A 20,795-nucleotide genomic window follows, 5' to 3' on the forward strand; every position below is an offset into this window, starting at 1 on the left:
ACCGACTGAGGTCCAGAGAGAAGATTCTGGAAAAGAGCTTGCAGCTAAGCCTGCTGACCTGAACTTAGTCCCCAGAACCCACTTGGTGGAGGAGAGGGAAGGAGAGAACAGCTCCAGAAGGTTGCCCTCTGATTTCCTGCAAATTAAAATGAGGATGAGGAGGAGGAGGAAGAGGAGGAGGAGAAGGAGGAGAAGGAGGAGAAGAAGAAAGAAGAAAGAAGAAGAAGAAGAAGAAGAAGAAGGAAGAAGAAGAAGAAGAAGAAGAAGAAGAAGAAGAAGAAGAAGAAGAAAGAAGAAGAAAGAAGAAAGACGAAGAAGAAGAAAGAAGAAAGAAGAAATTGACCATGAAAATATGGCGATCTAGTTGTTAGGTCCCAACCCCAAAGCTCAGGTGAAATTCTGAAGGATTACTGGTGGACAGACCAAAGCCTAGAGTCAGCATTCCTCAGGAACCTGCGGAAGGAGCCGTCATACACCTGTGGTTACATATCAGCGTCCAGGGTCCCAGAAACTCAGGAGGCAGGTGGACCTCTGCAAGTTCATGAGACCCTATCTCAAACCACAACAAAACCAGCAGGGAGGGTGGGACACCACTTATTGCTAGAGCTCTTGACTAGAGCTGTTCAGGTGCGAGATTCAAACCCCAGCAAAGCCCAAACCGAAACCCAACCAAAGCAAAACACCCTGAAAACCTAGCAAGAGAGCCGGAAGAAAGTGGGAGTGGACCCCTTACATTGACTGCACCATCTTCCCCTGCGAGGGGTAAAAGCTAAGAACCAAACAGATAGAATTCAGTGTGCTCATAAATGACAGAGATAGCCACCATGACAGGGGAGCCGGCGCTATTTTTATTGACACTGATCTAATTGGCCTTGTTCAAAAGTTGTACTATTAAAGTCATGGGCCGCCAGGAAATAAAATGGTACCAAATTACTTTGTTTTGTCATGCAGAATGTTTATTTTGAAAGGAGTGACCCTCCCTCTCTCTTCCTTCAATGCTGGGAATGGACCCCAGGCCTTACTCCTGCTAAGCATAGGCTGTGCCCCTGCTCATTAGTTCCCAGCTGTCAGGCCTGATGCCTCAGTGTGTTCGCCTCTGTGTCCTCTACTGCAGGAGAGGGCATGACTTCACTTTGGCCTCAAGAATTCTTCAAGCCACCAATACCTCTCCTGGTTTCCGAGTCATTGAAACAGGCTTAAATATTTAGTAGTTTTGATTAGGACTCTGTGGTGGCCCACTGGGGAAAGCGATTTCTCTGGCCTGGAGGTGGAGAGAAGGCAGCATTCCAAGCTACCCAAAAGGTGAAAGAATTAATCTGGTTGGACGTATTTATCACCTGGCTAAAGAATGATTACCCCTTTATTGAGATAATGTACTTTTCCTTCCCAGAATTCCTGCCCCTAAGTCAAGTCCTCCCTACCCACCATGAGGCTCTGTTGGGTCACTGGGAGTTCTGAAGTCCTGACTCAGAATGGCTAACTTTCCCAGGGTTGGTCAGGGCCTAAGAATGTTCTGCAGGCAGGCTGGGTTTCTTAGTGTCTGAAGCCTCTCCCCCTCCCCCACCCTTGTGCCATGTGGCTGTTTATATGACTCAAGGCTGAACTCCATTCCTAACTCAAAAGGAATGGCTCGCTCCCTCCCTCCCTCTTAAAAATCACGCTCCGTGGTCCATCAGTTTTATTCTTCAAACTCCCCAAGACAAGAACTCAAAATCCACTGGCTTGGGCCAGATTTGGCAGTATTCAAGTTCCCGGGACCCTAGTTCCCCAGAAAGGAACCCATGGTTCTCAAAAATCTGCCAGTACTCCCATATGACTAGGAAGTTGCTTTTACCAAAAGCATAGGCTCCTTGCACGGGCTCATTAGGTTGAGTTACAAGCAAGATGAATGTCTGGTGTCTCTTCCTTCATTGGATGCCCATCTCCCTTACCGTGGTTGAAGGTAGTCTCTAACCTAGTCCTATTCAATTTGGAATAAAACCAGGCAGGACAGAATCACTCCTCCCCTCCACCCCAAGAGCAGAGCAAGGGAGAGAAGAGCTTTTCCCAATTATCTTACAGAGATTGAAACACCAGCCAGAGTCAGGCCTGGAGGCACACACCTTTGATCCCAGAGTCAGCACTCCAGAGGTGGAGGTAAGCAGATCTCCATGAGTTCGAGGCCAGTCCAGCCTAATCCACAGAGTAAATTCCAGGACAGCCAGGACTATTACACAGAGAAACCCTGTCTTGAAAAGCAAAAAGCAAAACAACAACAACAATAAAAGAAACACCAGTCAGACCACACCTTGACCAGGGCTGCCCTTTTGTGGAACCTCTCCTTTGCCCCAACAGAAGTGCATGCCAGTACCTCAGAGAGGGACTCGGGGTGTCACTAAACCCTGTTTTGTTCTTTTTCCCAATGTGGCAACATTGATCAAGTCTCACCTGTCATTTCCCGCTACTACCCTTAATTAGCAGGCTGGGATGGGTGTCCGGGCTTTTCACCCTAAACACACCAGTTACGACTTTGGCAGACAGAACCAGGTGAAAATCACCTTCTGGGGTCAGTCACTCAAAGTGAGTTAACCCTGGAAAGAGAGGAAAGATGGAACAGTCCACAGGGAGGCTGGAGTCTCTCGCAGGGATTTTCTTCCTGTCTCCACCTTGGCCTGTCAGTTGCTTCCACCACTAGCCAGAGCAGCAGAGACGAATGTTTCGACTCCACGGGTCCTGGACTCGGACACCCGGTGAGCACCACCCTACCAGGAGCACAGCAGCCCTGGCCCTCCATTTTCCTCGTCAGTTCCGAGGGTTTTTTGTTTGTTTGCTTGTCTGGAGCTAGTCTGGAACTCCAGGGAACTGAGAGTCTGCCGTCTGTCTTTGGGGTTGTGGGCTCAGGGGAAGTATTTGAGCAAAGGCTGCTGTGGCAGGGGAGCTTGAATTCTGCAATTTTGTGACTTAAGCCACACAGAGATAGAGGTGTTGGTACCCGGACGCTTCTATTGTAACATAGGGAACTGTGGAAAATGCTAAGATCTTGGTGGCCTTGGGGAGAATTCTAGAAAACTAGCCTTTTATAAGCTTATGATTTATCTAGGAGCATCCTCTGGTTCAATTGTGTGCACATGTATGCACGCTCATTCGGATGTGAATAATCTACAATTTGTGTTTACGGAGGCGAGAGGACAACAGGTGGGCATGGGAGGAGTTTTTTTTTTTTTTTTTTTAAATCAGGGTCCCTCATGGCCTTGTCTAGCTTTGAAGTCTATGTACCTGAGGATGACTTTGAACTCCCAAACCTTCTGTTTCTACCTCTATTTTTAAGTCACCAAAGCACCGGGACTGTAGGCACGCACCACCACGCCTGGTTTATACGGTGCGCAGGATGGAACCTTGGCTTTCGCGCGTGAGACAAACAATGTAAAACCGAGCTGTGTCCCCTGCCCGTGACTACGACCCTCAAGCAAAGAAAACTAGACACGACCACACATGCATCCAAGCAATGCCTTCTCTGTGATAACTTAAAAACAGACATTAGTGACTGTATTAGTCTTTTTTTTTTTTTAAGTCACCAAATACCTCATAAAAAGTAGATCATGGGCTTGTTTCGGTTACACTGTGAGAAGGTGGTGCCCACCATGACTGGGAAGGCACGGTGGAGTTCTTGATGTCTCTTGTTGGCCGTGAATCAGGGAAGAGAAGCCAGCACACAGTGGTTTTCTCCTGTCTTCCCCTTTCTCCCTCTAACTGAGCTTGGGGCTCTTTGATTATTCCAAGACGTTGGGCACACAGAGAGACCGAGCTTGCAAACTTGTATAGAATAAAGGTTCTTTGCTTTTACATACGGGACTCGGCCTCCTTGTTGGTTTTTGGGGGGCTTGGAGGATCTGGGCATAACATCTGGGGGCTTGTCTCAGCTCTGGGCATAACAACACCCTCTCTTTCTTCCTCCAGAGATTCAGATTTTCTTTTATCAGTTTGGCCTCAATACAAATCAATGGCCCAAATCGACGAACTTGATCTCCATATTCTCACAGATTGTTACCATCTGCTACCACAGACAAACGATGTCCAAATACTTTATACCTGACTGCATCCCTAGACTCGCTCTGTCCCTTACCTCTTAGGCTCTGCTTCCTCACTCCTAAAAATCTTTTACTCCTCTGGTTTCTTGCATGCTACTCTGTATCTTAAGATTATACTATAAACTCTAATCTCAGGATTTGTAAACTGATCATCTGGCATGGTTTAAAATCTATATAATTTGTAACAAAGTCTGTTTCCCATGGAAAGATTTGCCCGTCTTGCTATTGGAAAAGTTGTGCCTATTTTGTATGTATGTATGGATCTAGGTCTGTATGTTTCCCTGTGGACACAGCAGCCACACAAACTTGCATCAGGCTCAGTGAGATGTATAAATGTATGTGGCCACTGCATGCTTTGTTTCTGACTGGTCTTGGGTGCAAGAGTTTCCTGTGCTCCCTGTGTCTTGGTGGTAGCTCAACTGTTACTGTGGAAACAGCTGCCTGGGCTCAGAATTTGTCTCTGGGATTTCTGGCCACCAAATATGATATAATAACAGAGATTCCTAGGTCATTTGGGCATAAATAATATTAAGGTTATCTTATGCTGTTCTACCTTATTGAAAAAACAGCTAACGCCGGGTGGTGGTGACGGCACATGCCTTTAATCCCAGTACTTGGGAGGCAGAGGCAGGTGGATCTCTGAGTTCGAGGCCAGCCTGGTCTACAAGAGCTAGTTCCTGAACAGCTGGGATTGTTATGAAAAGAAACCCTGTCTCGAAACAAAACAAAACAAAACAAAACAAAACAACTAAAAAAAGAAAAGAAAAAAACAGCTAAGGGAATTAGATATGGTTAAAAGTCTGTAGCAAAAGTTAATAAAACTTGTAACTCCAAATCAGAACTGTTCTGGGAAACAGCACATGGTTTGCCGGCTGAGGAAATGTGGAACCCTGGGCTCTGGAACCAGGTTTCTTTACAACAGCCCTGCATTGTATCTACCTAAACGCCGACCTCTAAGCACACCAGCAGCTTCAGTGGTGAGTTTTCCCTTCCAGCCCCCAACCACAGCCTTCATGTCTAAGGTTGCTTAGCTCCTATTCATCTCTGGTTGCTTTCCTTAGCTAAAAATGTGACCGGATGACCCAGGGTCAGTCCTCCCATGCTAGCTCTGCCCACGCTGTACAGTGCATTCAATTTGGGGGCCCAGGGTCCCTCGGACTTTTCCTTCTCCTTTCTTTTCTTTTAGACCACTCGTAAATGGTCCCTGCCGTGAGAGCAAGTTGCCTGGACCAGACCCAGTCAGGCTTTAACACCCCCCACCTGTAGAGAGAGGACGTTCTTCTACAGGCCCTGTGGTGTTCACCGCCGGATCACATCCTGCCTGCAGAGAAAGGATGCTCTTCTATAGGCCCTGTGGTGTATTTTGTGGGTTTTCATGTTTTCAGCTACGGTATAAATCCTCAAACTATCAGCCACCTGCCTGTGAATGCTCTGCCAAGTGTCCCACCGGCTCCACTTCTCAAACTGTCCCTGCCACCACTACCACTGCCAACAAGAGTGGTCGGATCCACGAGGCAGCTGTTTTCAATTCCAGCCTTTCTCCCTGCCGTGGCTTGTGGCACAGTGGCTCAGTAACAGGGCAGATCCCACCTCTAGGTCTCTCTTCCATACAACATGTGGCCGCTGCCATTTTAACTGAAGTTAGGTGACCTTGCCACCATCTTGACTTCATCGCATCTTAACCAAGAACCAGGTCAGGTGACCAGGTTCTGCCATCTTTAGTGAGGTATGCCCTGTCTGGTTCCCCAGTGTTAGCTCTGTTACATGGGTGATCTTACTGCCATCTTAACTGAGGTCAGGTGACTTTACTGCCATCTTAACTAAGAGCCAGGTCAGGTGACCAAGTCCTACCATCATTTCTGAGGTATGCCCTGCCTGGTTTCCTGGTGTTGACTCTGTTACCTGTTTGTTTTGTGCAGTGACATGCCTTTGGTAGAGCTTCCACTTCACTCAATTCCTGCTCACTCTGTGTGTGTGTGTTCATACATGTAACTTAAATACACCTATGTTTACTGTTAAATGTTGTAATTGTCTATTCCTTACATCTCATTTCAGACTACAAAACAATAAGTCTCATGTTTTAAACTGGTATGTACTTTTAAGTCTCTTACAAAATATTTTATATTTAATCCAACCCTGCTTTACCTGTCAAATTGAGAGCCAGTACAGTCAAGCTTGGACCCAGCTCTCCAGGCAGATTCTATACTGTAATTATAACTTATCTATACCCAGTAAACAGCCCTCAACTGCTCAGAGATCTGGGAAATATGGCATTTAAATATTTAAATTATTAAAAACTTTTCATAACAAAAAGAGACAGGTTGGCTCCTAGCAGAAGTACTTTATTTTCTCCAAAGAAGACAAAAGACAAATGGGCACAGAACAACATCCATCCACAATTCGCTTCAACTGCCTTTCATCTAAACTAAAGATCTCCAGATGTGGAAAGAATCGCTGGAATCAACAGCCTAGCTGCTCAGGTCAAGGTAGGCTTGTCTTCCTACAGATTTCTTGGCCCACAGGATCTTCTAGAGCCTGGCAGACCCTGCGCTAAACACCAAAAGAAAAATACAACCCTCAGCGACCATGGAGGACCTTGAGGAGGGGCTCTAGGTGCCAACCAAGAAGTTCTCTGTAGTTATTTTAATCCGTAACTCAAGTAAAATTTTATCCTTTTCAAAGATCTCTGATGCAGTGTGACAGCTGAGAGGTTTTGCCAGTTTAAAAGGACAGCCTCACCAAACAAATTTCAGCAAAATACAAGTTATTAAGGTGTATACCTACAAGATATAAAGAAGTGAGAACAAATACACATCATGAAATTTCTCTCTAATGCTGCCTTCCATAGTTTAAAGACACTTTTCATTATGCAAAAAACATCTGTCACAGCCATTCTGATATAAATATGCTGCTGTTTAAATTTTCACAAACCCAAAGAATTCTTGTGAGTTCCAGGGAGCTGAATTGATGGTTCCACCTGAAATAGGTCAGATACACCCCCTCTTAATTCTCTGGTCCTAAAATTTTTTTTCCTAAACTTAACTTTGTCCTCTGTTCTGTCAATACCTTAAATAGGTGTAAGAGACACCAGACATTTCCACAACACAAACACTGGAGAGAAGCAAAGAGACCAGCTACCCCAGGATGTGACCAGCACCCAGCTTTCTCAGATTCCTCTCCCAAGATGATGCCCAAGCAGGAAGCAGTCTTGAGAATCCGCCACCCCAATTCCTTTAACCTGTCATGCCTAACCTTCTGCTTTTTTATCATAAAAAAGAGATGGGAATGTAATGGTCTGTCCTGTCCCTTTAAGAAACAAGCCCCGCCTACTCCCTCCCCCATTCATCACCAGGCAGGCAGATCTTCCTTCCTGCCTGCAGCCTGAGCTCTTCCTTTCTGTCTCTCTCTCAAAGAGGCAGCTTCTACCTCTCTCCCTTCTCCCCACTTTTCCCCTCCTCCCGTTTCTCTGTTTCTCTCTCTCTGCTCTTCTCTTTTCTCCCCTTTTCCCCTTTCCCTTCCATAACCTCTGCATGGTAGTTATCCATCCTGATCTCTCACCCACCATGCGGCTCCCTGTCTAGGACTCACGGCCCTGTGGGCCACTCAGGGGCTCCCACCCCGGGACTGGCTGCCTTCGTGGCCTGCAGTGGTCTTGGGACCTGCTACCCACTGCCGCCACCCCTCAGGGAACCACAGCATTTTACTTTTACCATAACACTAACATCGTTAAGCTGTAGCAGTTTGGTAAACTAAGTCAGAAAGAAAACTGTTGTGTTCTATAATGGTGCACTGTAAAAGGATCAGGAAAGATACCAATCTCTCTGTGGACTGTGTTTATGAGTTAAAAGTCTTAATGTTAAAAGAACTTCCATTCAGAAATTGTTAGTTTTTAAGGCTAGCCTGAACAGGGATAAAGCTATAAAACCCTAATCATATAAGACTTATAAATTATACATTATATAACTTATATAAGTTAATAGTCACTTCATAAAGGATCAAATCCTTTGATTTGTTAAGATTTAGCTTCTCAGATGTTTTCCAAGTTTAAGCCTTGAACAAGTAACTAGAAACTGCTTTTGTCTAGTTTAGATATACTTAACTGATAATGATCCTCAAATGCTTCAGAGATCAGAGAATACGGCATTTAAAATGTTTAATAAAAAGGCTTTTCCTGATAGAGACATGCCAACTCCTGGCAGTACCCTTTGTCCTCCAAAGATGGACGGGCACAGAACTTCCACTGGGGCTTGCTTTAAAAGTAGTCAATCTAGTCAAGGAGCGGTAAAAACTTCCTTTCACCTCAACTACTGCCAAGATCTTGTTCAGACTGTGGACAAGCAGGACACCGGGGAACTGATTGTCCTACTTTGATTAGACAAGATCGGCCAGGCCCCCAAGTTCCTACTCCACAGGAAAGTCTGTCAGATCTTCTGTGCCTGGCGCTAAAGACTGAAGCTATCTGGGGACCCCCTGTCCCCAATGACCAGGGCGGAACCTGGGGTAGCTATCTAGGTAGCTGTCATTTTTAATAGATTTGGAAGCTACTTGGTCTGCAGTTCTGCTTACTCAGGTGAACTGCATCCTTCCCAGATCTGATGGTGTTTGATGATTAGGCTCCTAATAGCTTTGCCAGTTTACAGTCCGGGCACTCCAAAGCTACCAGCCACTTTGGTGGTTTTTTAGTTAGTTCCTTAGTTAAGTTTCTTGTTAAAAAACACAAATAGGAGTTGGGTGGTGGTGCACGCCTTTAGTCCCAGCACTTGAGAGGCAGAGGCAGGTGGATCTCTGTGAGTTCGAGGCCAGCCTGGTCTACAGAGCTAGTTCCAGGACAGCCATGGTTACAAAGAGAAACCCTGCCTCGGGGAAAATAAAAACAGAGAGGTTTGCCTTGTTCAAAGACTTCATAGTAAAGGATAAACAGGTTTCAGGATATACAACTTTCCACTAAAGGAACACAGGAAATGATTTAAGTTGTAAAGGTCTAACTAAATGGTGTAAGGCATGTAAAGATGTTTGGGCTTCTGCCCCTTCCTATGCTATTGTCACACTGGAATGTCAGAGGGTCAGCGGTTTAGCACTGACACATGGAGTTCTGATAAACTGATATAGTGTTGACTATTCAGCCACCAGCTCAAGATTGTACACTTCCCCTGGTTGTCTTCTAAGTATAGGCTTAAAGGAGTGTCTCATCAGGCTAAAAGCAGGCTCTCTGGACATAGCAAAAGTGTTCAAGCCTTTTAACCCAAAACCACAGCCGTTGCTATGACACCAAGGTGTAAATCTGTCCCAGCTGTTTTCCAGACACCTGCATGTTCCTGGGGGAAAGCGCTGCTACAGAATCAATGAATCTGGTGTGGTGGAAACTAATATCCAGTCCCTCCAGAAGCTGTCTGAAGAACTTTGCTAACAAAACCAGGGCACACCTCCTGTGGGGCCCAGGCCATGTGGGGCCCAGGGCAGCCTGGCCACACATGGGGCCCAGGCCACACAGCTGCCATGGCAGGCAGCACTGGGTTCCAGCCTTAAGCTGACACCACCCAGGGAGGGCCGACATCTAAAGGGAAGGACCTGGCATTTCAATCATTAGGTATGATAACCAGAAATCCCTGAGCCTAGGCCTCACCTATTCCTTTGTCAAGACCCCTAGACAAATATCAATCAGGGTCCTGAACCCTGGAAATCCCCTCACCCCAACTTCTACTATGATAAAAGCCCTATCCTGACTGGGCTTGGCCCCCTCTGCTCTCAACGGTGTGTTGGGCAGACAGAATACAAGCTGAAGCTTGGAGAAAGGCTCTTTGCTTTTACATACAGGACTCGGTTTCCTAGTTGATTTTTGGGGGACTCTATGACCTGGGCATAACACCCCTATCCCATTCTTTCTGGCAGTCTTCACTCTTCCCATGGCCGGTCCCATTCAGAGAGCCGGTGGTAATAATCTACTTTTCTCTCCGAGCAACTTGCATTTTCTGCTTCCTCCCAGAGAGACGACTCCCGAGGTCTCCAGGGTGGTGGTTAACCAAATGCTTCTTCCACTGAGCACAAGTCCATCTCCTGACTCCCCACGTTGTTCCACGCCCACAGATAGTAGTCAGGTTTTGTAGAACTTTAAGACAATTCTGAAGCCATTTCTGACAACTCTCAGTACTTCCCCTTCTCCCCTGGGAACCAAGGACATAACAGCTACACATGCACGTACTGAGATGTTGGAAACTTTCCATCTCCCTGAATAGGGGCGAGATAACCCTTAGGTGTTGTTGACTCAGTTACTGATATTTTGACTTAGTCCCTGGGAAGGGGCAAAGTGACCCTCAGAAGTGTCCCTTTACCTCATCTCATCTGGCAACCACTCTCCAGCCAATTATTGGTAATAGCCCTTTTGAATAAGCCAATCACAATAGTTAAAGAACAACCCCCCAGGGCTGGAGAGATGGCTCAGTGGTTAAGAGCACTGCCTGCTCTTTCAAAGGTCTTGAGTTCAATTCCCGGCAACCACATGGTGGCTCACAACCATCTGTAATGAGGTCTGGTGCCCTCTTCTGGTCTACAGACATACACACAGACAGAATATTGTATACATAATAAATAAATAAAATTAAAAAAAAAGAAAAACCCCCAGACACCTCTTCCTTCTGTGGTTTTTCCCTTTAAAAATAGCCTGTACCACCCATTCAGGGTCTTCTAGCCTCCCGACTGCTGGAGGACCCTGTCATGACAGAATTAATAAAATCCTCATGCTTTTACATTAGCTGTGATGTGAGAGATGGTCTCTTGGGGCGACTCTTCCTCCTCAGTGATTGGACGCTAGGGTCCAACAGTTTGAACTGGCACTCATATACCCCAAAAGGTGGGGATGTTCAGTTGGAACCTCCAGCCAACAGCAGTAACTTCCCTGCCTGATCCAGATCCCCCCCACCCCCGTCTCCAAACTGTGCCCTCTCAGAGAATCACCAACAAAGGGAAGGCATCAAATACCCAGTTCTGCATTCTTGGAGGCTACAGCAGCCCAAGTCCCCGCCCAAGCATTCCAGCTTTTGACCACACTTGGACACAAACCCAGCCTGTGGCAGACGCATCAACCCTCGCCTACAACCTATATAAGCTCCCTGCTTTAGTTCAGGCTTGTGACTTCTCCTGCCTCAATTTCTGGGGCTGCAGAACTCCTCCGGGAGTTGCTTTGCTCAAATAAACAACGTGCTTTTTCAATTTGGCTTGATCTGGTTTATTGCATCGGCTGAGAAATCTATTATCAGGGTACAGAAAATCTATTACCAAGTTCATTTCCCAGAACCCATGTGAGGCATGGGTTCCAGCTTCAGGGGAATCCAACTTCCTCTTCTGACCTCCATGGGCACCCCCACACATGTCACACATACTTACACACACATAAATAAGAAAAAAATTCAATGAGCATGGTGTACATGGCTTTAAATCCCAGCACTCAGGACACAAGGGCAGGCAGATCTCTGAGTTTTAAGGTCAGCCTGGTCAGCGAGGGAGCTCTGAGACAGACAGGACTCCACAGAAAAACCCTGTCAAAACAAACTAACAAAAAACAAAACCAAACAAACCAAAAAACAAAGAAGCAGAAAAAACTAAAAAAAAAACCAAAACAAACAAACAAACAAAAACCAAAATGAAATAAAAGGAGGGAGGAGAGAGGGAGGAAGGGGTCAGTGACACAGGTCTAAAGTCCCAACACATGGGAGGCTGAAGAGGAAGGACTGAGTCTCTCTCTCTCTCTCTCTCTCTCTCTCTCTCTCTCTCTCTTTCTCTCTCTCACGCACGCACACACACACACACACACTCCTACCTAGAAACCAATGCCCAATTGAAAAGAATTATCTATGAAGAGGAGACAAGCAGAGATTATACCCTTGGACAGAGGTCATCTTGGAGGAACACTTGAGCAGTGACAGCTAGGGTTTAGGACCACATTGCTCAACCAGGATATGGTTGATGACCAGCCAGATCACAGCTCAACCAGGACGGTTTCATTAGGTATGCCCCTTGCCCCTTCCCTCATTTTCTACCATTTAAACCTAAATTGGGAGTTACTGGAATTCTTTATTCCTTTTCCCATGCGGTCAAGTGAACCTGGGTTTCGCTATTACCCCTCTCAACTGCGTCTGGGACAGGCGGCCTTCCTGAGTTTAACGGGGCTGCTATGACTAGAGCCCTGGCTTTTACCCTAAGAACTAGAGTCACTGGGCCAAGAAGACGGCTCAGCAGATGAAAAGCCATTGCTGTGGAAATCTGATGACCTGAGTTGGAGCCCCAGAACCCACGGTAAAAGGAACATTATCCTCTGATCTTCACGAATGTGCTGTGTGCCTCTGTAGTGAGATTGGTTTTAACAAATAAGGCTTGACTGAAGGTCAGAGTGCACAGCTAAGCCACTAGAGGCCAGGGAGGGGTGGTACACACCTTTAATCGCCGGACTAGGGAGACAGAGGCAAAAAGGATCTCTGTTAGTTCAAGACCACCCTGGGCTACACAAGACTGAATCTGTTTTAAAGAGAAACAGAGCTCACACAAAGGTGATCCCAGCATTAGGGAGGTGGAGACAGGAGTGATATGGCTGGGAGGAGAAAGCAATGTAAGGCGGGAGGAGACAGGAGCTCACGGCAGTCTGAGGACAGAATTGCCCCTTCGGTCTGAACATTGATAGAGGTGAAAGGTATCTCTAGAAGCTGTCTGCTCTGCTTTTCCAATCCTTCAGTTTTCACCCCCTAGTATCTGGCTCCGGGTTTCATTCATAATTCGAATTCATGTTACATGCCTCAACTTCTCTGAAAGATGGCAGAACTTCTAGGAATCTCCCTAGAACTGCTCACAATATCAGCGAAAATGGGGCAGAGCCATGAAGAAGGTGAGGAGGACAGACAAATGACATCTCTTTGTTCAAAGAGATGAAATGATAAATGCTACTCAAAGGTGGGGCTAGAGTATTTTACCTTTATGTCCACACGCAGGCCAGCCAGGGCAGGCTATGTGCCCCTCGGTCCCAGGACTTTGGAGATGGAGCAGGGGAGTCTGGAGTTCAAGTTCAATCTGGACTACAGGGTAAGACTCTCTATAGAAATCAAAGAGAGGGGCCAGAGAGGTGATTCTGCTTGACTAAGAGAGCTCGCTGCCCTTGCAGAGGACCTAGGTTTGATGCCCAGCACCCACCCAGTAGCTCACAACCATCTCTAACTCCAGTCCTAGGACATCTGATGCTTCCTTCTGACTCCTCGGAAACAGGCATGCACGTGGTACACACACGCACTTTAGGAAAAACACTTATATACATAAAGTAATCTTTTAAAATTAAAAAATAAAATCAGAGATTTAGACAAGAGAAAGAGAGAAGAACAACCACTAAGACAAAGAAGGGGGGAAAATCCTTCCTAAATCAGGACCATGGAGTCACGGAGTTTTTGTTATGTGTATTGGCTAGTTTTATGTCAATTTGATACAAGCTAACAGAGAGGAGGGAGCCTCAATTAAGAAAATGTCTCCATAAGATCAGGCTGTAGGCAAGCCTGTAGGGCATTGTAAGATTTTAGACAATTCTGAAGCCATTTCGGACAATTCCAAACCGTCTCAGCCTCCATGCCTTAGTGCTTCCCCTCCTCCCCTGGGAACCAAGGACCTAACAGCTACACATGCACGTACTCAGTTCCCGAACAATTAACCATACACGTATGTTTTGACTCAGTCCCCTGGGAAACGGGGTCAAAATGACCTCTTACCTCATCTGATCTGACAATAGTTCTCCAGTCAATTATTGGTATTAGCCCTTCTCGAATAAGTCAATCATAATGGTCAAGGAACGAGCCCTCTTGTTTCTATGGGGCCTTCTCCTTTAAAAGTAGACTGTACCAGCTAGTCGGGGGCTCTCGGCTTCCCGACTGCTGAGGGACCCTGTCATGACAGAATTAATAAAATCCTCATGCTTTTGCATCGGCTGTGGTATATGAGGTGGTCTCTGGGGGTGACTTCTTCTCGGTTTGGACACTAGAGTCCAACAGCATCAAGACCAGACTGGGGAAGGCCCAGTCCATTGCTGGTGGCGCCAACCCTGGGCAGGAGCTGGGTTCTGTAAGAAAGCAGGCTGAGCAAGGTTTTGCTAGCAAAGCAGTAAGCAGCACCCCTCCAAGGCCTCTGCATCACCAGCTCAACTTTCCTAAACAATGAACTACAAAACTGAAAGATGAGATTAACCCTTTCCTTCCCAAGCTGCTTTTGGTCATGCTTTTTATCACAGCAATAGAAACCCTAAGACATTTGTTTTTGGTGTGTGTATGTGTGAGATGGGGTGTAATCGGATTACATCAGAGAACAACTTTACATGGGTTTGGGAACCTGGACTCAGGTTATCAGATCACGAGTCAGGTGCCTCTACCCACTAAGGCAGTGGTCCTCAACTTTCCTAATGCTGCGACCCTTTAAATACAGTTCCTTGTGTTGCGGTGACCCCCCAGCCATAACATCTCACTGTCACTTCATAACTATAATTTTGCTACTGTTATGAATTATAATGTAAATATCTGATCTGGGACCCCTAGAAAGTCATGACCCACAGGTTAAGAATCACAAATCTAAGGCATTTTGCTGGCTTAGAACAGTTTGGTTTGGCTTGATTTTATTCTCTGAGTCAGGGCTTCACTACATTATCTTTGCTTAACTGCAGCTCACTATGTAGACCAGGCTGGCGTGGAACTCACAGAGACCCACCCGCTCCTACCTCCCTCCTGTGTCTCCAGGCTTGGCACTGACAGTTTTGATATTTTTCAGGTTTATTAATTTTGAATTTTGAGTTTATTTCTATTTCATGTGCATGGGTATTTTTCCTGCATTTATGTCTGTGAAGGTTTTGGATCCTCAGGAACTGGAGTTATAGACAGAGCTATATGTGAGCTGCCACGTGGGAACTGGAAATCGAACCTGGGTCTTCTGGAAAAGCAGCCAGAGCTCCTGATGGCTGAGTCATCTCTCCAGTCCCAGGTTTATTTATTTTTACTTTACATGTCTGAAGTTGCACCATGTGCCTGCCTCATACCCAAAGAGGGCATCAGAGCCCCTGGAAATGGAGTCACAGATGTTTGTGAGCCATGTTGGTGCTAGACCTGTAAACCCAGTCCTCTTCGAGAATAGCCAGCGCTCTTAACAACTGAGTCATCTCTCAGGATGACTCAGGACTCTAGGACCACAGGGCTTTTTGTTTTGGTTTTTGGTTTTTCAAGGCAGGATTTCTCTGTAGCTTTGGAGCCTGTACTGGAATTAGCTCTTGTAGACCAGGTTGGTCTTGAACTCAGAGATTTGCCTGCCTCTGCCTCCTGAGTGCTGGAATTAAAGGCGTGTGCCACCATCACCCAGCTAGGACCACAGTTTTTAAAAAGCAAAATTCCTCCCAGGATAGTTAAAGAATTTTTCCGCCCCATCACACGGCAGGGAAGACTGGAGACATCTGTCTCACGAGTACCGGATGTAGTCACTTAGCTCTCTTTTAAACAGTTTAGCCCCAAATTTATATTTGAACTCACATATCTTTAAGAAGAAAAATATTTTAATTAAAAGTTACATTATTTATTTACTTGTTTTGTGTGTGTGTGTGTGGTGTGTGTGGAGGTATGTGCACTATGGCAAGCATGTGGAAAGCATAGGACAACGACAGATATAGTTACAAGAATGATCAGAAGATCTTTACTATCAGTAACAAAGCGTATAAGACCAAATAATTTAAGTGGCTGTAAAGAAAGTATCAGAAAAAATACAAAGAAAGAAAATTGCCAGTGGCAGCTCAGACTATAATCCCAGTACTCAGGAAGGGGCAGCAAAAGGATCAGGAATTCAAGATCATCTGGAAGAACAGGGGTGCAGAGAGAGAGAAAGGGAGAGATAATTCAAGAATAGATTAATATAGCTGCCAGCCCAGTCACTGCTGCTCACTACTGTACCCACTGTACCCATGAAAGCAGAAAGAAAGAAATTAGCTGGGCAGTGGTGGTCCATGCCATTAATTCTAGCACTCAGGAGGCAGACACAGGTGGACCTCTGTGATTGCAAGGACAGCCTGGTCTACAGAGTGAGTTCTAGGGGAGCCAGGGAAACCTGTCTTGATAAAAAAAAAAACACATAATAATAATAATAATAATAATAAAACATTTAAAACAACAACAACAACAAAGCCTTGTCCTTGTCCTGTTGGAGGGAGTGAGGTCGCTTGTCCGTTCCCGGCTGTTCAGCCCCGAAATAATCACACAGAAACTGTATTAATTAAATCACTGCTTGGCTCATTATCTCTAGCTTTTTATTGGCTAACTCTTGCATATTAATTTAACCCATATCTATTAACCTGTATATCACCACGAGGTCGTGGCCTACCAGCAAAGTTTCAGCACATCCATCTCAGGTAGTAGCCGCTCCACCTTCCTTCTCCCAGCATTCAGTCCAGTTTTTCCTGCCTACCTAAGTTCTACCCTATCAACAGGCTAAGGCAGTTTCTTTAGTCATTAACCAATAAAAGCAGCACATAGACAGAAGGACCTCCCACACCATTGTCCCAAAACAAAACAAAACACCAAAAAAACAACAACAGCCACAGCCCGCGTGGCTGAGCGGTTAAGCACTGCGCATTCCACCGCAGGGATCTGTGTTCGAATCCCCGGTCCGGAGCTCCAGCAAACACTCTGTCTTGCCAGGTGGTGGTGGTGCACGACTTTAATCCCAGCACTCGGGAGGCAGAGACAGGTGGATCTTTGTGAGTTCGAGACCAGCCTGGTCTACAAGAGCTAGTTCCAGGACAGGCTCAAAAGCCACAGAGAAACCCTGTCTCGAAAAAACCAAAACAACAACAACAACAACAACAACAAAACCAAAACCTAATAATACAGGGCTAAGGCTAACAAATCACTAAGGTCTGTTTTTCCTATAATATAAAGAGATCCCAGAATTACAAAAAGATCACCCCAAAAGAAAATGGACAAGAACATTTGAACACAAGCAAACTATGACCCTTTAATAATTATGCAAGATCAGGAGAGTTATTTTGTTGCTGTTTTTGAGACAGTATCTCAAGGTGCCCTGTTGGCCTCAAACTCACAGTGTAGTTGGGCAAGGCCTTGAACTCCAGATCCTTCTATCTCCACCTCCTGACTGTTGAGATCACACATGTGTACCATCAAACCCAGGGCTCCATGTATGCTAAGCAAGCAACCCATCACCCGGGCCAAATCCTCGGACCCCAAGGATACTTTCCAATGGAGAAGAAATGCAAACTGAACCACACAGATAACATCTCACCTAATCAGATTGGCAAAACCCCAAATACTGGCTTCTAGAAAGGTGTAGATTAAGTAGATATTTTATATGGCATGCATCCCAAACAGGGCTGCTCAGCAGCAGACAGCATTAAGCATTCAGTTATCAGAACTCCAAGACAAGGGCTGGAGGGATGGCTCAGCAGGTTAAGAACACTGACTACTCTTCTAGAAGACCGGGGTTCAACGCCCAGCACCCACATGATAGCTCATAACTGTCTGTACCTCCAGTGGCAAAGGATCCTACCTCCTCACACAGACATACAAGCCAAAGCAATGCACATAAAATAAAATAAAATAAAATAAAATAAAATAAAAACAAATTAGCAATTAAAACAACAACAACAAACCTCCAAAGCAAACCTCCAAGGCATGGACTGGGGAGAAGGCTCAAGTAGTAAGTGTTTGCCTAAGCACCAGGACCTGAGTTCGATCCTCAGAACCCACACAAAGGAGCTAAGTGTGGTAGGGTGTGTTTATAATCGCAGAGCTGGGGAGACAGAGGCAGGTGGATCCCTGGGCTACCTTGCCAACTAGTCTGACCTACTTGGTGCCTCCAGGTCAGGGCTTGTCTCAACAACAACAAAAAAACCAAGGGGGAGAACCGAGGACACACCAGAGGGTGACCTCAGTCACACACACGAACACACACAAATCCCTGTAGCAGCTAACGTGCTCCGGGGATTTGTCCTACAGAAAGGTGACATCTGTGCAATCATAGGTCACAGATTTGTTTGCAATCAGAAAGATTAGGAAACCCCAAGGTCCTTCTTAAAGGAACTGAATCAGGACACAGTCACTCCCTAAGCGTCCAGGCAGTGCACACCCACACGGTCTCTGAATACAAGTGGATTACCTCCGACTTTTCTTCAGGGTCAAATGCAGTAACTAATCCGGGGGAATGCTGCTTATAAATTACTGACCCCCATCCAAAGACAAAAACTGTTTCTGAGGGGCTGGTGAGATGGCTCAGTGGTTAAGAGCACTGACTGCTCTTCCAGAGGTCCTGAGTTCAATTCCCAGCAACCACATGGTGGCTCACAACCATTTGTAATGAGATCTGGTGCTCTCTTCTGGTGTGTGGGCATACATGGAGGCAGAACGTTGTATACATAAACAATAAATAAATCTTTACACCCAGGTGACTGTGCAGACGGCTTTTCTGTCCTGGTTACTAGCTGGGTAATTGGCCAGCAAGTCTTTTTCATATAAAACCAGGGCTGGCAACTACAATAACCCTCCAAAGGGCAGCGAGAAGTTTCCACCTGAGTCAGAAATGCACTGGATTTGGTCCACCTGAAAGTTTCTACACTTGCCCAGAATGGTGGTGCACACCTTTAATCCCAGTACTCGGGAGGCAGAGGCAGGTAGATCTCTCTGAGTTCCAGGCTAGCCTGGTCTACACTGGGAGTTTCCAGGAGAACTGGGACTACAAAAAGAGATCTGACCTCAAAAACAAACAAAACAAAACAAAACAAACAAACAAACAAAGAAATAAAAGAAAACCATGGCCCCAGATCCTGCTCAGTGGGTAGTGGTTGCCTAGCAAGGATAAACCTGCTGTGAGATAAACCTTCTGTACACAGTGAATATATACTCCTCTCATTGATTAATAAAGAAACTACCTTGACTTATATCAAGGCCAGGCAGGAAAGCCAAACTGAAAATACAGAGAGGAGAAGGGCAGAGCCAGCCGCTGGAGAAGCAAGATGTTAGAAAACAGGTAAAGCCACAAAGCTACACTGCAAAATATAGATGGACAGAAATGGGTAATTTAAGTTGTAAGAGCTAGTTAGTAATAAACCTGAGCTATAGGCCAAACATTCTGTAATTAATATAAGCCTTTGTGTGATTATTTGAGACCCAGTGGTCAGGACAAAAGTTCCACATCTATTTACCTAAACCCTAGGTCCTATCCACAACACTGTAGACAGCGAACATGGTGGATCACGCCATATTCCAGCATTTGGGAGGCAGGGGCAGGAAGATCAAAAACTCAAGGTAATCTTCAGGTGAGTTTAAGGCCAGCCTGGACTATGTGAGAGCCCACCTCAGAAATGAAATAAAAAATAGTAAGATTAAAATGGTTGGGGCTGGAGAGATGACTCAGTAGTTAAGAGCACAGGCTGCTCTTGCAGAGGAATTCAATTTGATTTCCTGCACCCACATGGAGGCTGTCTGTTCCCCTCTACCTACTGAAGACAACAGGCACACATGCGGTGAACATACATATATGCAGGCAAAACACTCATACACATACAATTCTTTTAAGGTTAGAAAATATTAAGCTAGACACATGGTAACACACACCTGTAATCATAGCATTTGAGAGACTGAGACAGGAGGATTGACCCAAGTTTGAATCAAACTGGACCACATAGCAAGGCTGTTTCAATCTCCCCATCTCACACACTCAATTGAATTAAAATACACCTAAAAGCGTAGAGTGCTTCTTTGCCTAGCTCATGCATAATTAAAATAAAATTATTAATAATAGGCAGCAGAGCAGGAAAATGGCTCATCAGGAAAAAGTACTTGCTGGGAAAGCCTTGAAACCTGAGTTCAGTCCTTGATGCCCATAGAGGAAGAACCAACATTGTCCTCTGATCTCCACACACGAATGCCTACACACATCATAGACACACACATGCAACAGTCATTTTTTAAAAATATAGCCAAGTGGTGGTGGTACATATGGTGGTACATATCTTCAGGCGAATCTCTGCGTTCAAGGCCAGTCTGGTCTACAGAGTAAGTTCCAGGACAACCAAGGTTACACAGAGAATCCTGTCTCAAAAAAACAAAACTAAAAACCAAACAAACAAGCAAAAAAAACCCCACCCCAATATATGTACACACACACACACACACACACACACACACACACACACACACACACAAGGAAGGATGGGTTAGCTTGGCAGCAGAGTATATTCGTTGCCTCCATGAATGAAAATGAGGACATGACTACTCCTAGGTATGGTTGAGGAGGTTTTTATTGTAGATCTGAGAAAGTACAGACAGAAGGATCTGGGAAGAGTCCAGACTGAACTGGGTTGGGCCATAATAGAAAAGAAGAGCGAGCGGGGAGAGAGGCCAAGCAGACTAAGAGAGAAGTTGAGGACCAAGAGAAGAGAACCAATGAGAAACTGGAGGAAGGGAAGCAAAGTCCCGCCTCTGGGCTAGAGAGTGAGGGTAGGGGGTGGGGCGGGTCGAGAAGTTTCCACTGTTAGTAACTCACTGGATTTGGTCCACTTGACAGTTTCCACACTTGTCGGGCACGGTGGCCCAAGATCCCCGTTTACCAGCTTACACTAACAGGCGTGGCCCCAGAGGCTGTATTTTCAGATGGAGGGAGCCTGTAGGAGAACCTGGGCCGAAGTGGGAGGGGCAGCTCTGAACTGGAAAGAAAGGCCATTCT

General features: G+C 45.7%; 1 protein-coding gene across 4 annotated transcripts in view; it reads right to left on the reverse strand.

Moving 5' to 3' along the window:
- The window catches only part of A4galt (alpha 1,4-galactosyltransferase (P1PK blood group)), a 36,954-nt gene that overhangs the window by 12,701 nt on the left and 3,458 nt on the right, over nt 1–20,795 (reverse strand). The window contains exon 1 of one of the 4 annotated variants that reach the window (XM_085678498.2): nt 2,103–2,216. The exons of the other annotated variants lie outside the window; for them this stretch is intronic. The gene's annotated coding sequence lies outside the window, so the exon portion shown is untranslated. Of the gene's footprint in view, nt 1–2,102; nt 2,217–20,795 lie in introns of those variants that run through there. 4 annotated transcript variants of the gene reach the window in all.

The sequence above is a fragment of the Myodes glareolus genome, chromosome 19 (assembly GCF_982192425.1).
Source record: "Myodes glareolus chromosome 19, mMyoGla1.1, whole genome shotgun sequence".
NCBI lineage: Eukaryota > Metazoa > Chordata > Mammalia > Rodentia > Cricetidae > Myodes > Myodes glareolus.